The following is a 14,254-nucleotide window of genomic DNA, read 5'->3' as shown; positions in this document are numbered from 1 at the left end:
CATAAAAATTGGGGAAAGAACACAAAAGAGAATCAATGGTACAATGTAAAAAGATCAGTCAATGTTACACCCGTCAGAGTTTAATATTATTTATTACTAGCTTCCGCCCGCGGCTCCGTCCGCGCGAATGTCGGTCTTCGCGTGGAAGGTTTATTTCTCCATTTTGAGTAACTCTGACAATGACATCTTATAAATGTCTATTGGACCCAAATACGGCTAGGCCTATGAGATAATTTAATATTTCTATTAATATTAAGATTTTTTTTCTACGTATTTTTCCAGGATAAAAGTATCCAATTTTATGCCCAGGATAATAAGGTATAATTATACCAAGTTTCATCGAAATCGAACCGTTAGTTTTCACGTGATGCCTGCACATACAGACAGACAGACAGACAGACAGACAAAAAATTTTTTAATCACATAATATTTGGGTTTGGTATCCAGTAACACCCCCTGCTATTTATTTTTTCAATGTTTTCAATGTACAGAATTGACCCTTCTACAGATTTATTATATATGTATATGTATATATACTAGCGGTCCGCCCCGGCTTCGCCCGTGGTACATATTTCGCAATAAAAAGTAGCCTATGTCTTTTCTCAGGTATCAAAATATCTCCATACCAAATTTCATGCAAATTGGTTCAGTAGTTTAGGCGTGATTGAGTAACAGACAGACAGACAGAGTTACTTTCGCATTTATAATATTAGTATGGATAGATTATATTGACGAGAACTTTCCCTTTTACAAGATAACTAAGTGTGAAAGAAGAAGATGTAAGGAATAGTTGGGAAGTTGTTATGTTACTTACTTTATCGAGCTTTTATTTCAGTAACGGAAAAAGGTAGAGATAAACTACGATAAAATGGCGCGCCCCTCCAAAATTCAAAACGTTTGAAAGTATTTGTGAAATTCATAATAAATAATATAATAATATAATATAATAATAAAAATTAATAATTTAATTATTATATTATTATAAATAATAATAATAATATTATAAATAACGGCGTAGGGATGTGACGACCCCATCGCCCACGGTTGGAATATTTATTGTTTACGTGACAATAGATATTCCACCCGTGCAATCAGTCAACCCGCAGGACACCTTGTGGCGGGGTGTCGGGGAGTAGCGACCCCGCGGGAACCGAGTGCTCCCGGGGGAGGCCCCTGTCTTCATCTCCGGCTTGCCTTCACCGGCCGGTCGGAGTGAAGCCTGACGAGGACAGGACCCCCACCTCTGGCTTGCCTTAACCGGCCGGCCAGAGTGGAGTCGCGAGAGCTTTTAGCTCGAAGGGTGGATGCGAATCGTAAGTGGCGAGTGGGCACGTGATGCTGGACCCTCAGGGAGCGCGTGATCGTAGTTTAAAGTCCAGGGACGCCTCTCCACCCTTAGCTGCTCGCAATATGTTGCCCCCTTGTCGCACTATTGCAGTGACTTATTTCGGGGGCCCATACAGTGAGAGGGCGAGTCACCACCTGCCAACAATTTTTTGCTTATTATTATATTATTATTATTATTATAGAAAGGCAGGTGCCATAGTCTTCCATAGTCCTTAATTCCGGTCCATTAACATCCCATTCCATAGCCCAGTTTATTTTATTCCCTTATCTTGCAATAGTCCTGCATCGGCCGCGGACTGCCCAGGGCTGTATCTCTATAGTGCAGTCATGGGCAGGCTGCGGCTGGTGTCCCACAACACATTAAAATTCTCTAAAGGGCCTCTGCGTGTTGGACCTGTGTCCCCACGTAAGCCTCCCAAAGGACCGGGTACCTTCCTTCTGGTGGTACCCGTGTATTATGGAGAGAATTATTAATAATAATAATATAATATTTAAATATTTGTATTTCACTACACACATTGAAACAGTAATTTGGAGAGGCGCGCCATGTTATCGTAGTTTATCTCTATAAGGGTAGAGGTAATGAGTGTACATTTTTGGTACGTAATCACCTCCTTGTTTAATGATTTATGTTGGAACTGAGTGATCTTGGGTTCGATTCCAGGTGGTGAGGAAAATATCGATCTATCCACACACAGAACGCCTAAATAATGAAATAGATCAGTTAAATAGGTACGTAGATGATGATGATAAGATATATATATATTGCAATTAGAACAAAAATACAAAAATGAATCTATGGAAACTTGTCTAAGAAATAAAAACATAAATGTTAATAAATCTCGTGTCACAATGTTTGTCCTCAATGGACTCCTAAACCACTTAACCGATTATAATAAAATTCGCACACCATGTGCAGTTCGATCCAACTTGAGAGATAGGATAGTTTAAATATGTAGGCACCACGGGCGAAGCCGGGGCGGACCGCTAGTATTTCAATATATAAGACTGTTTTATATTAAAAGTAGCTGCTGCAAAATCAAGTATTTCCATATCTCATGTGTTGTTGTGTTATTTATTGTGATGCATAAATAACTATAAATTTTCAACCAAATCCGTCCAGTATTTTTTGTTCTTGGAAGAATAGCAAACATACAGACATCCCCACAAACTTTCCTATATTAAAATAGACTCATCTCACAATAACATCTTCGAATATTTACAAAGTTTCGTATAAACAGGAAAACTTTTACTAATTTTCAAGGAAAATTCCTTAATTAATACGAAAATAGCAGCATAAAAAATACATATTTCATACTGATGTGGCACTTGCTTTCAGTGCTAGAATTTTCAACAGAAAACATGAAACTAATCTTTAATGTTCTCTACTTACCCTTCTGTATCACTACATAGTATAAAACAAAGTCGCTTTCTCTGACCCTATGTCCAAATGTATGCTTAAATCTTTAAAACTACGCAACGGATTTTGATGCGGTTTTTTTTAATAGATAGAGTGATTCAAGAGGAAGGTTTAAGTATATAATTTATTATGTTTTAGACAAAGCGGGCGAAGCCGCGGGCGGAAAGCTAGTTATATTATAATATAACTTTTTTTTTTTTTTTAAGAATTAGTGCATGTTGATTTTTTTTTTTATAATTACTCGTGTGACGGTGCATTTACATCAAACGAACATAGAGCTAGAGCATTCTTTCGTGATCTTTTAGTGTAAATTAAACATTTTTTTTGAGTTTTTGAGTTTTTTTAGTGTAAATTAAAACTCGTGTTAGTTGTTTGGTATTAGAACATTGCATAGAGTCATTTCAAACGCACTAAAAACAACGAAAGAATCTACGCCTGTTTACACAAAAATAATTTAGTATGGTTAGAATGAGCATTCGCTCATTTGATATACAGGGTGTCCCACTGTTGGTATACTAAGCTCAAAGGAGGTTATAGTTTTGCATACGCTGAGTACGTAAAAAATAATTTAAAAAATCCAGACGCATTTTTTTTTCAAATACTTAGATGAATTTTTAAAACTCTATGTGTACACCCAAAACAAGCAACCTGCCCAACTTTGCCACCAGCACGTGAGCTATCGTTTAAGATTATGTTTTCATGGACAAAATGCTCATATTAGAGAAGCAGTATATGCCGGCTGCGCGAAGCTAGAGAAGAAAACATGGATTTTCAGGAAAAATTTAGCAAAAAATTTTGGACCCAATTTTTTTTTAAGTATTTTTTACGTGATCAGTGTATTTAAAACTACAAGTTCCTTCGCGCTTAGTATACCAATAGTGGGACACCCTGTATATGCGCCGTTATATGTAAAATGTCTTTTGATTAATTCAAATCACTCAAGCGAGGTAGTAAAATTAAAAGAAAACACACTGAGGGAGCAATCGCTAGAATCGCATTACACACACGTTTCCCTGTTTATTTAAATCTTCTTTTAAATTAGAAATAATATAAAAAAACTAGCGGCCCGCCCCGGCTTCGCCCGTGGTACATATGAAAAATAAATGTTGGCCGATTCTCAGACTTACCCGATATGCACAGAAAATTTCATGAGAATCGGTCCACCCGTTTCGGAGGAGTATGCAGACTAACATTGTGACACGAGAATTTTATATAAAAAAAATGTATCGAATAATGTTTTCATGTATATTCTTCCTATTTAAATAGGTATAATTATTATGTTATCGGAGATAACATATATGTTATCGGAGATACCTATACCTATTATGGGAGATAAGTAATAGGTTTTTTTTTTTAAATGGGTATACTTATTGTTTTATTTATTTATCAGTAAGCATCTGGTATCGCTCGGGAGTCCACGTTTCTTTTTTCTTAGCTCATAATATCAGTAGTTCTCAAACTACAAATAATAATAAATCTGACTTACTAATAGCTGTAGCGTCACTCTGGGCATGGTTAATCGGCTCATGTTTATTCTTCTCTATAATATAAAAATGAATCCCAAAATGTGTTGGTAAGCGCATAACTCGAGAACGGCTGAACCGATTTCGATAATTCTTTTTTTATTATATTCCTTGAAGTACGAGGATGGTTCTTATGTAGAGAAAACGTAAATATGTACCACGGGCGAAGCCGGGGCGGACCGCTAGTTGTATATAGATAATAGATATATAGATAGTGCAGGAAACTGCACCATTATATTATTAAGATACTTTGTATAATATTGTACGCTCAGTGCGAGTATGTTTTTTTTATTATAACACAATTAATTGCTAATAGCATGTATGTGAAATCTTTAATTTACCTAAATAAATTAATTCGGGTGAGATCTCTCCAAACAAGTTCAGATAGGTATCGAATATCTATCCTTAACCAAAATGTTCATTACATATAAACACGTCGTAATTTAACCCTTTCGAAGTGCTTTCCTAATAGATTTGATTAAACGGTATCCATTTTCCATGCAGAGGTTGTGGAGGTCGCATCCCTATCCTCTGACCTTTCAAGAAAACTATACGTCACGGCACGTCAAGACAAATTCCTATAAAACGTGATTACGGTGATAAATGTTAGGATTATGAAGTCATCTCTGTCTGGACTGATAATTTAATAAGTTAATAATGACTTTTGACGTGACAACGTCTTATAATTCGATAGAGCCGGCTGCACGCACGAAAAAACATGAGTCATGCGGCGTTACCTCGCTCTGAGGCGTTCCATGTAAGTCTTGAAGTACAAGCGAAAGCGCGGAACGAGCGACAAAGAAGCACAATCGGACGTTGTCACGTTCAACTATCGTCAGTAAACCGACTTAACAGACAACCAATTTTTTTTTTTCAAAAGTGATTTAAATGCAAAATATTTCGAATAGAAATTACGGTCAGACTGGGTTCAAATGAAAAGGCAGAAATAAAGTAAATCTTTATTGAGCTTACATAACTAACAAATTATTTAATAAATGTAAAGCACTCTAATGTTTAAAATCTAATTTTATTGCTGAATTCGTAAAAAAAAATTGGACTTTGTAAGGAAACTTCGCTAATCAGCTGACAGATTTCCATACAAAGTCCAAATTTTTTTCTACGAATTCAGCAAAGTTGTAGAACAAAAGTTGTTCAGTTTCATGAGTAGAAGCTCCTGTCTAAATTTTTCAAATGTCTTACCTTTCACCTTGTACTTTAAAACTTTACTTCTATCTGGTTAATAGTAAATTATACAGTCAATCAGTTACTACTTTAATACAACAATAAACGTTAATAACTGACCCTTCACAGAAATGCTCCGTTGACCTCATTCCATCAAAGGGAATCCTATGAAAAATGTCTGTGTCCGTGCAGATAAAGTATGTACCAATATACTTGATATATATTGGTCCATGGATAAAGTAATGATTTTAGTTGAGCCCCACTAGATTCCAAATGCTTTTGCGATATCATAAATTCATAATAAGGAAGGACTTTTAGCAATTAAAGCTATAGCCACGAAATGAACCATAATTCATATCTATACTATAATATTATAAAGCTGAAGAGTTTGTTTGTTTGTTTGTTTGACCGCGCAAGAAGTACTGGTCCGATTTGATAAATTATTTCGGTGTTGGATAGCCCATTTACCGAAGAAGGCTACATATCATACGCTTTCTTACCAGCCGTACTACTTATTATAGTATTATACTATTATTGCCACCAGACTGCGCGTTTGCCTCACTGTAGCATAAATAAATACATTAAAAATTCACAACAGTGATATCAACTGAATGAAATTGAATATACGGACATTTCTTTTCTTCATAATAGCTTTTTTAAATCTCAATTTCTCGTTATTATTATAATTATATTATACAATGTCAACATCATGCTAACAAGCAAAAATACAGTATGCTTAACAATAATTATTATAAACTAGATTTCCGCCCGCGGCTTCACCCGCGTTTGCAAAGGAAAACCCGCATAGTTCCCGTTCTCGTGGGATTTCCGGGATAAAAACTATCCTATGTGTTAATCCAAGTTAATCCTATATGTGTGCTAAATTTCATTGTAATCGGTTCAGTAGTTTTTACGTGAAAGAGTAACAAACATCCATACATCCATACATCCTTACAAACTTTCGCCATTAGATAACATGGCCTTATTATTATCTGTAAATTGTAATAACAGATAAATAATATGTTAATCAAATGTGTCATTATTATGCGGCTGGCAACCAGACCAAAATATAAACCGAGTTATAATTAATTTTGTCTGTTATTATTTACTCTATAACTTATGTTTACATATTAATTAATAGAAACCTACAACATACAATATTTTATATTGCAATTATTTCATTGGACTAATACCTAACAGAACCTAAACATAGGAAATAGGAGCATGAGTAGAAGTTGTAAATTTAGATAAAAAATGAACTTTACGAACTAAGAGAATTGAATAAAATTTTAATTATTGTCCTAATAAAGCTTATTGGTATGGTATCCTTGATAAGTGCACAAAGTAGAATTTAATCAATAGAGGTATAGGAGACACACAAGAAAGACATACAAACATAATATAGGTAAGGAGAATAAAAGCGTGTTTAAAACCTATCCCTAAAGTCCCTCTGTATCCTATCTTCTCGAAAAGTGACAACTCTTTCCAAATTATCTATACTACTATCAAATCAAAATAAACTACTTACAAGCAGGAATATGTCAATTAAATTCATTGAACGAAATATTATAATCTGTAGTGTAAGAAATATAGATTCTATTCTATCTAAGGGCGTTTGTCCACTACAAGGAATTTTACGGTCCGGCATTCCGATTTTTTACGGTCCGGTATGGCACGCCATTAATCTATATACTAGCTTGTGCACCTACGTAATTTTACTGTCCGACATTTTACTTTTCCCTATTCCGGATGGTTTTTTGTGTCTACGAGTCGCTGTAGGTATAATTGTTTTCGAATGCCCACTTGCTTGGATTTTACTGTTTTTACTGCATATGCCAATTGAAAGCAAGCTCTTGTTTTACTTTCTTTTAGTTGGCAATGAGATTTGAGAAGTCGGTATTGTTATTTTATATACATTGACCAAGCATTGACCTATAATTATTATCTAAGTAAGTGTTGGTAAGTTTAAGTTCAAGTGGGAATAGCTTTAGCCCCTCGTCACCGATTAAAATAAATAAGTGAAACACGCATTTTAAATCTCTTACGGAACTTTACTTTTTATTATAACGAAATAATATAATATTTCACCTTCTATATTTTTTACTCGTTTCTTGTAAAATGCAAAAACAATCATTTATGATAGCATTATACCGCCAAACTTCCTTGAACTGTACCGCACTGATCCGAGTAAAGACGGACAGGTGCACAAGCAATTCATCGGTTTTTTCATGCCACATCGGACCGTAAAAAATCGGAATGCCGGACAGTAAAATTCCTTGTAGTGCACAAGCGCCCTAAGGAAGCATTGTGAAAGACGATATCAAATCTAAGTTAATTAATATTGCATTGCAGTATAGTCTAAGATCTAACATTGTATTTTGAAACATGTTCATTAATTTAAGAAAGTTCTCATTGCAAGTAATTATTATTAAGTCACTAGCAGTCCGCCCCGGCTTCGACCGTGGTACATATTTACGTTTTCTCTACATAAGAACCATCCTCGTACTTCAAGGAATATAATAAAAAAAGAATTATCGAAATCGGTTCAGCCGTTCTCGAGTTATGCGCTTACCAACACATTTTGCGATTCATTTTTATATATAAGAAGAAGATTATTTTTAGCAAAAAACTGAACCGCCTTCAAACTGTCAGATAGACAAATTTCATAGGGACTACACGGAAAGCAACAACTTTCTAATATAAAATAATCATCAAAATCGGTTTATTCAGTCGAAAGTTCTGATAAAACAAAGCCAAAAGAAGAAAAAATACAGTACAAATTGAAAGGCTCATCCTTTTTGAAGTCGGTTGAAATAAGTTTCAAAGAGAAATATTATATTCTACTACGGCTTGGGAAAATCAACTATAAAGTAAGTAATAAGTATAGGATCTAAATTTAATATACAAAGAACTTTGACAATATTGCGGACATCTCTTGAATTGAAATCAAAGTATCGCCTTCCGTGGTCGTGGACCGAACCTTTATATTTTGACAAAGAAATAAGTTTATCAGGTTTTAGAATATAATAGGTATATGGGATTTAATAATAGGTAGAGTAAATATAGAGCAAAGATTTTATTGTTTTTTAGGTAGGTATATATGTATTCAAATAGTAAATACTTAATCATTCATTAAAATTATTTCAATAGAATATATACATACTAGCTGTACCCCGCGGTTTTACCCGCAGTGCTCCGCTCCTGTTGGTCTTAGCGTGATGATATTATATAGATAGCCTTCCTCGATATATGGGCTATCATGGGGCTATGTAACACCGAAACAATTTTTCAAATTAGACGAGTAGTTCGTGAGATTAGCGCACTCAAACAAACAAACTCTTCAGCTTTATAATATTACAAGTATAGATTATAATTTATTTTCACCCCGGTAAAACAGGGTCGAGCATCTAGTCATATAATAATTGTACTCCTACATCACCTAACAACCCAGCTTTGTGAATAACTAGCGAGGGTAAAAATTAACATAGGCCCTCGGACTATAATTATTTATATAAAAGCACATTTAAATGCAAGGATAGTCACGGAGTCTCGTTATTTGCTAATTGGACCACGTTTCGCATTAATGTATCAAGCCCTCAGGTGTGTATCGTAGATACAGAATGATCTGGAGAATCGTTATACATTTACGTTTATCCGAATATTTTTTGAGCTTTTTGTGATCACGTTTGAATTTATTTTCAAATGTAGAGATACCCTATTTGGGCTCTTGTTCACGTCACAATGTATACCCCATTAAAATATGTCGGATGTTTTTCTTTAGTTGAGCATATTCACTCTTTACTATATCTATAATAGATTTTATATAAGTGGTCACTTTTTTTGTATGTAACACCATGTAATAAATTAAAAGCGTAATTTGGCATTGAAATGATTTTAAATTTATGCGCATAACCGAATAAAAATTAGTCCATTAATAAAGTTATAAAGCGAATAAATACTTAAGGATCTTCGGGACTACACAATCATGTTTATACGGATTTCATTTATTTTACATACTCTACACTTATATTACAGGAAAAGATTTGGATTTTTGTATGTAAAGCATTAATCAAAAACTACATAGATTTTAAATTTTTGAAGTAAAACTTCTTTAGGCGCGACTAGGGAGTAACTCAGATTTTTTTTCTGACGGAAGTAACGCTTACTATAGTCTGTGTAGTTTCCGCCATTTAAAAATAATAATTCTGATTGGTTGTAAGTATATGTCATATACTACACGCTTCTTGACTTATACGCCAGCTAGTGGCAAATATCATAATCAATTAGGATTATTTATTTTCAAATTTTCAAACGGATCAATTGTGAATAGCAAAGTGAATGAAAAATTCAACAGTTTTAAAAACATTATTTTAAATTGCAAAATTTTTTGAAAATCTCTAAATATACTTGTTTATTTATTACTTTTAAAATAAGTAAATTAAAAATAAAAATAAACATGTTGCGGATTATAATCAATCTATTTTAAATATTGCTGAAGACAAAGTAGTATCCATAGCAACAGATATGTATATAGGTTGTCATTCAGTTGAACAAGAAGCATATGTACGCCAACAATTTCATAAAATGATTTCAGTTATTGATACAGGAGGATCGCCTTATGAAATCATATTAGTTCTTAACAAATTTTACATTATTACAACCAATATTGATGTATCTGATGGCTTAGCCAACGGTTGTGTTGGAAAGTTAGTGTATATTGAACGTGATGACAGTGATAACATCATACGCTTATGGCTTGAGTTTCCTGGTAAGATAGGAGAGAAAATTAGGAAAAAAGCTGCCCATCATATTCAAACTCTAAACATTAGTAGAACAGCAGTCCCAATTTTATGAAGATCGTCATCTGTACCAATGAATAGAAATAAGACAATATTTGCAAAGAGAAATCACTTTCCATTAGTATCTGCTTGTGCGCTTACAATACATAAGTCTCAAGGTGGTACTTTTGATCAAATCGTTTATGAATACAATAAAAGTCACAGTCAGCAGCTGTTATATGTAGCATTATCACGAGTAACTGATATAAATGGATTGTTCATTGTCTCAAACACCGATGACAACAAATTTTATCATGGAAGAAAGCGTCCAGGGGGAATAGTTGATTTACAGTGTGAATTTGAAAGACTTTCAAATTCTCGCCTAATAACACAACAGGAAGAATTATATAACCTTGTAAATGAGAGTAACATTACACTATTTTCCTTCAACTGCCAAAGTTTACGTGCTCATGTTTCTGATCTGAATGATAAAGTATTAAAAAGGTCCACATTGCTGTTATTTTCCGAAACTTGGATGAAAAATGACGAACAAATTCTTATTGAAAATTTTTATTGCGTTACCCAATACAAACGACCCAACTCAACTGCTGGTGGAGTAGCTGTATATCATTCATCTACAGATACACTGAACAATGTAACACCAATTCAAAATATTTCACAAACGATATTATCACAAATTTCCGATGAGGTTTCACAAATTGGTGACATCGCCTTGGTTCGATGTGTTAATACGAATGACCAACCTGTGATTATCGTTGTTATTTATATTTCTACAAATACTAGCCTGACAAATATCATAAAATTTATTCATCAGCAATTACTTCACTTCACAATTGAAGGTTCTCGACTTTTAAATAGTAATTATCATGAATTACCGATGATTCTAACTGGAGATTTTAATGTTAATTTTCGCTCTCAGGAATCTCAGCCGTTAATTGATTTTTTAGAAGAAAAATTTGATTTATCTATGAATACTTCTCGACTTCATTCAACAACGCGTTTCGGTACAACGATAGATGCTGTATTTTCAAGAAAAGTAGCAAATTTAGAGAGTAAAATTTATGTTTCACATTATAGTTACCACAAACCTATAATTTCGTACGTAAGAAATTATTATGACATTCAATTACCTGTTTTGAATGAATAATATTAATATAACATTTAAATAATCTTTGTAAAGCACATGAATAATAAATATAATTAAATTATAATATAATATTTATTTATTTAAGTTAATATTTAATCATTTCAGTGATATATGTCGTCAACGCCAAAGAAGTTTTACTTCAATCGCGCGTAAAGGTTACACGCACACACTTTTTTTTTTTACCACAATTTACGAATAACAGGTTAGAGAAGCTTGTTGCGGAGTCGTGAACGGCATACTGACAAGTTATCGTCAGAGGAGCGACAACATTTTAACAGATTTCGGCAACATTCTTGCCCATCATAAACAATAATCAACTGAAGAATGAAGAATTAATTAATCAAGAATGTTGCCGAAATCTGTTAAAATGTTGTCGCTCCTCTGACGATAACTTGTCAGTATGCCGTTCACGACTCCGCAACAAGCTTCTCTAACCTGTTATTCGTAAATTGTGGTAAAAAAAATTTAAAATCTATGTAGTTTTTGATTAATGCTTTACATACAAAAATCCAAATCTTTTCCTGTAATATAAGTGTAGAGTATGTAAAATAAATGAAATCCGTATAAACATGATTGTGTAGTCCCGAAGATCCTTAAGTATTTATTCGCTTTTATAAAATGTTAATTAAGCGGGAACATGAATAAGGGCAGAAACTATTTGTGTGCGTATAATGAAGTAAAATTAGAACGTATAGATATACTTTACGTCCTTTAATTAGAATTTTGGTAATTATTCATACTGTAGAGTGTAGACATAATCATACCAGAGGTGAATCCGGGGCGGAAAGCTAGGTAGTCAAATTATAATAATACATTATCCAAAGGAGAATGGGCAAATTGGGCCTGAAACTTTGGCTAAGACCAATACACACGAAATATTGTTTTTATGATAGATCATTACACATAACTTACGAAAAAAATAAAATAAAGAAATAAATCAACCGGGTTCTTGTACAGTCAACTGTCAAGGGAAAAAGTTTTATTTATTTGGCTATTATTTTGCGCACAATAACGGTGTTTTTAATTCGAGTGAAGTAAATATAAATCTAAATGTCACTGAAGTGACTGAGTTTAACCACAAAAAACGTCTAACTACGTTGAATTATAATAAACACGGTATCTAGGTACCTGTTACAAAACATAATATTAGTGTATTTCGGTTATTAGAAGGCTTAAGATTAGTACGTATTTGTAAGTGAAAGTGAATTGGAGTAACATAAAGATATTGTCATTGTCTTATAACAGTTATTTATTGCAAAAAATATTATACACAAAGAAATAAAACTTGATGTGACTGTACAAAAACCCGGTTGATTATTTTTTTATATATATTTTTTCCGTTATGTATGTGTTATGATCTATTATAAAAACAATATCTCATGTGTATTGGTCCAACTCAAGGGTTCAGGCCCAATTTCCATAGTAAAATGCCCATTCTCCTTTCGTATCGGATATTGTGTTAAATGTGTCATTCGCATATTATTATTGCAGAGAAAACAAGAACTAAATGTGTATTCTTTGTGTATTATACCGTATTGACAATGCCTCTTTCAGTTAAGGGGATTACTATGGTCAAAACCGAAAAACACCTTATACATATTGAATTTTGTTGAGGAAACTGTTGGTACGATTGTGTTAAAAAAAATATATGTGATACTCAAGGATATAATTAACAAAGTGTATTGTTTATTTTTCATTTTAGAACGGCCTAAACATAAAAAAAATACATACAAATCAACCCCTTTTTGAACATAAAACGCATTTTGTTAGGAAAACGGCTACATATTTATACATGAAATTTATACCAAAAAATATGTTATGATATTTGTAACAATTTGTATTGATTGTTTTTTCAATTTTCATTGTTATCGTTAAATTATCAAGAAAAAACTCGAATTTATAATAAAACTCACATAAAACCTCACCTCTATTGCATATTTTCGACGAAATTTGACGGTGTCAGTTCGACTCGGACGGGGGACTGTACGTGCGGTTTTTTTTGCAAAATAACGCTAAAATTCACCGAATTGAATGTTTTGTTAAATTAAACCAGATTGTAATAGGTATTTACATGAGCAGTTCATGAAATGAAAGTTAAAAATAGGTATGTAAAGATATAAAAATCTGTTTGTAAATTAGTTTTGTTTTTGAAAGACGTCATTGAATAATATCCAGTGTTGATAATTTTTGACAGTAAAATATTATCAGAAAACACATACCTATAAAACAGTAACCAGACTTTCCCTGTGCCTTGAATATTTTTTAAAAAAAGATTAATTGCTGTTCTATCGTATATTTTAAGGGTCCAAAACAATCCAAAGCCGGGAGATACTGACACAAAATTTTAGGTCATTTGTAACAGGATGGCGGTTCTACAGTGGTCTTAGTACGCAATGACAAAAAGCAAAATCATGGTCAGAACAGTGGTACCGGCAGACTTGTCGCGTGGGCGTTAGTCGAACTCGTCGGATAAATTACGGAAGGCAAACGATTTGTAACACAAAAATTTTAGGACTTACCGATAGCCCATAAAAAAGAAGTAGGCGGTAGTGTCATGCCATACTTTTCCGGTGTAATTTACAGCCCACAATACCGACGTGAATGCGTTGATTTAAAAAAAAATTCAACCATTTGTACCAGGCTAATTTTTGCACAGGTAATCATCGTCCAGTAGCCATATGTACGAAAATCGCCATGCCATACTATTCAGACAGTTCCAAATGGTCGCCATACCGCCGAAAATCAGCATTTTTTTTTATATTTTATAAAATCATTTAATTTTATATTATTGTATAAAATCGTAGGAAGGTCAAAACTGACATACCTAAACGTATAG

This window comes from Colias philodice, chromosome 16 (assembly GCF_061535455.1).
Source record: "Colias philodice isolate Cphi_HAF_F1 chromosome 16, ilColPhil1 Martin Lab GWU primary, whole genome shotgun sequence".
NCBI lineage: Eukaryota > Metazoa > Arthropoda > Insecta > Lepidoptera > Pieridae > Colias > Colias philodice.
Note: the sequence above shows the minus strand (reverse complement) of the source record.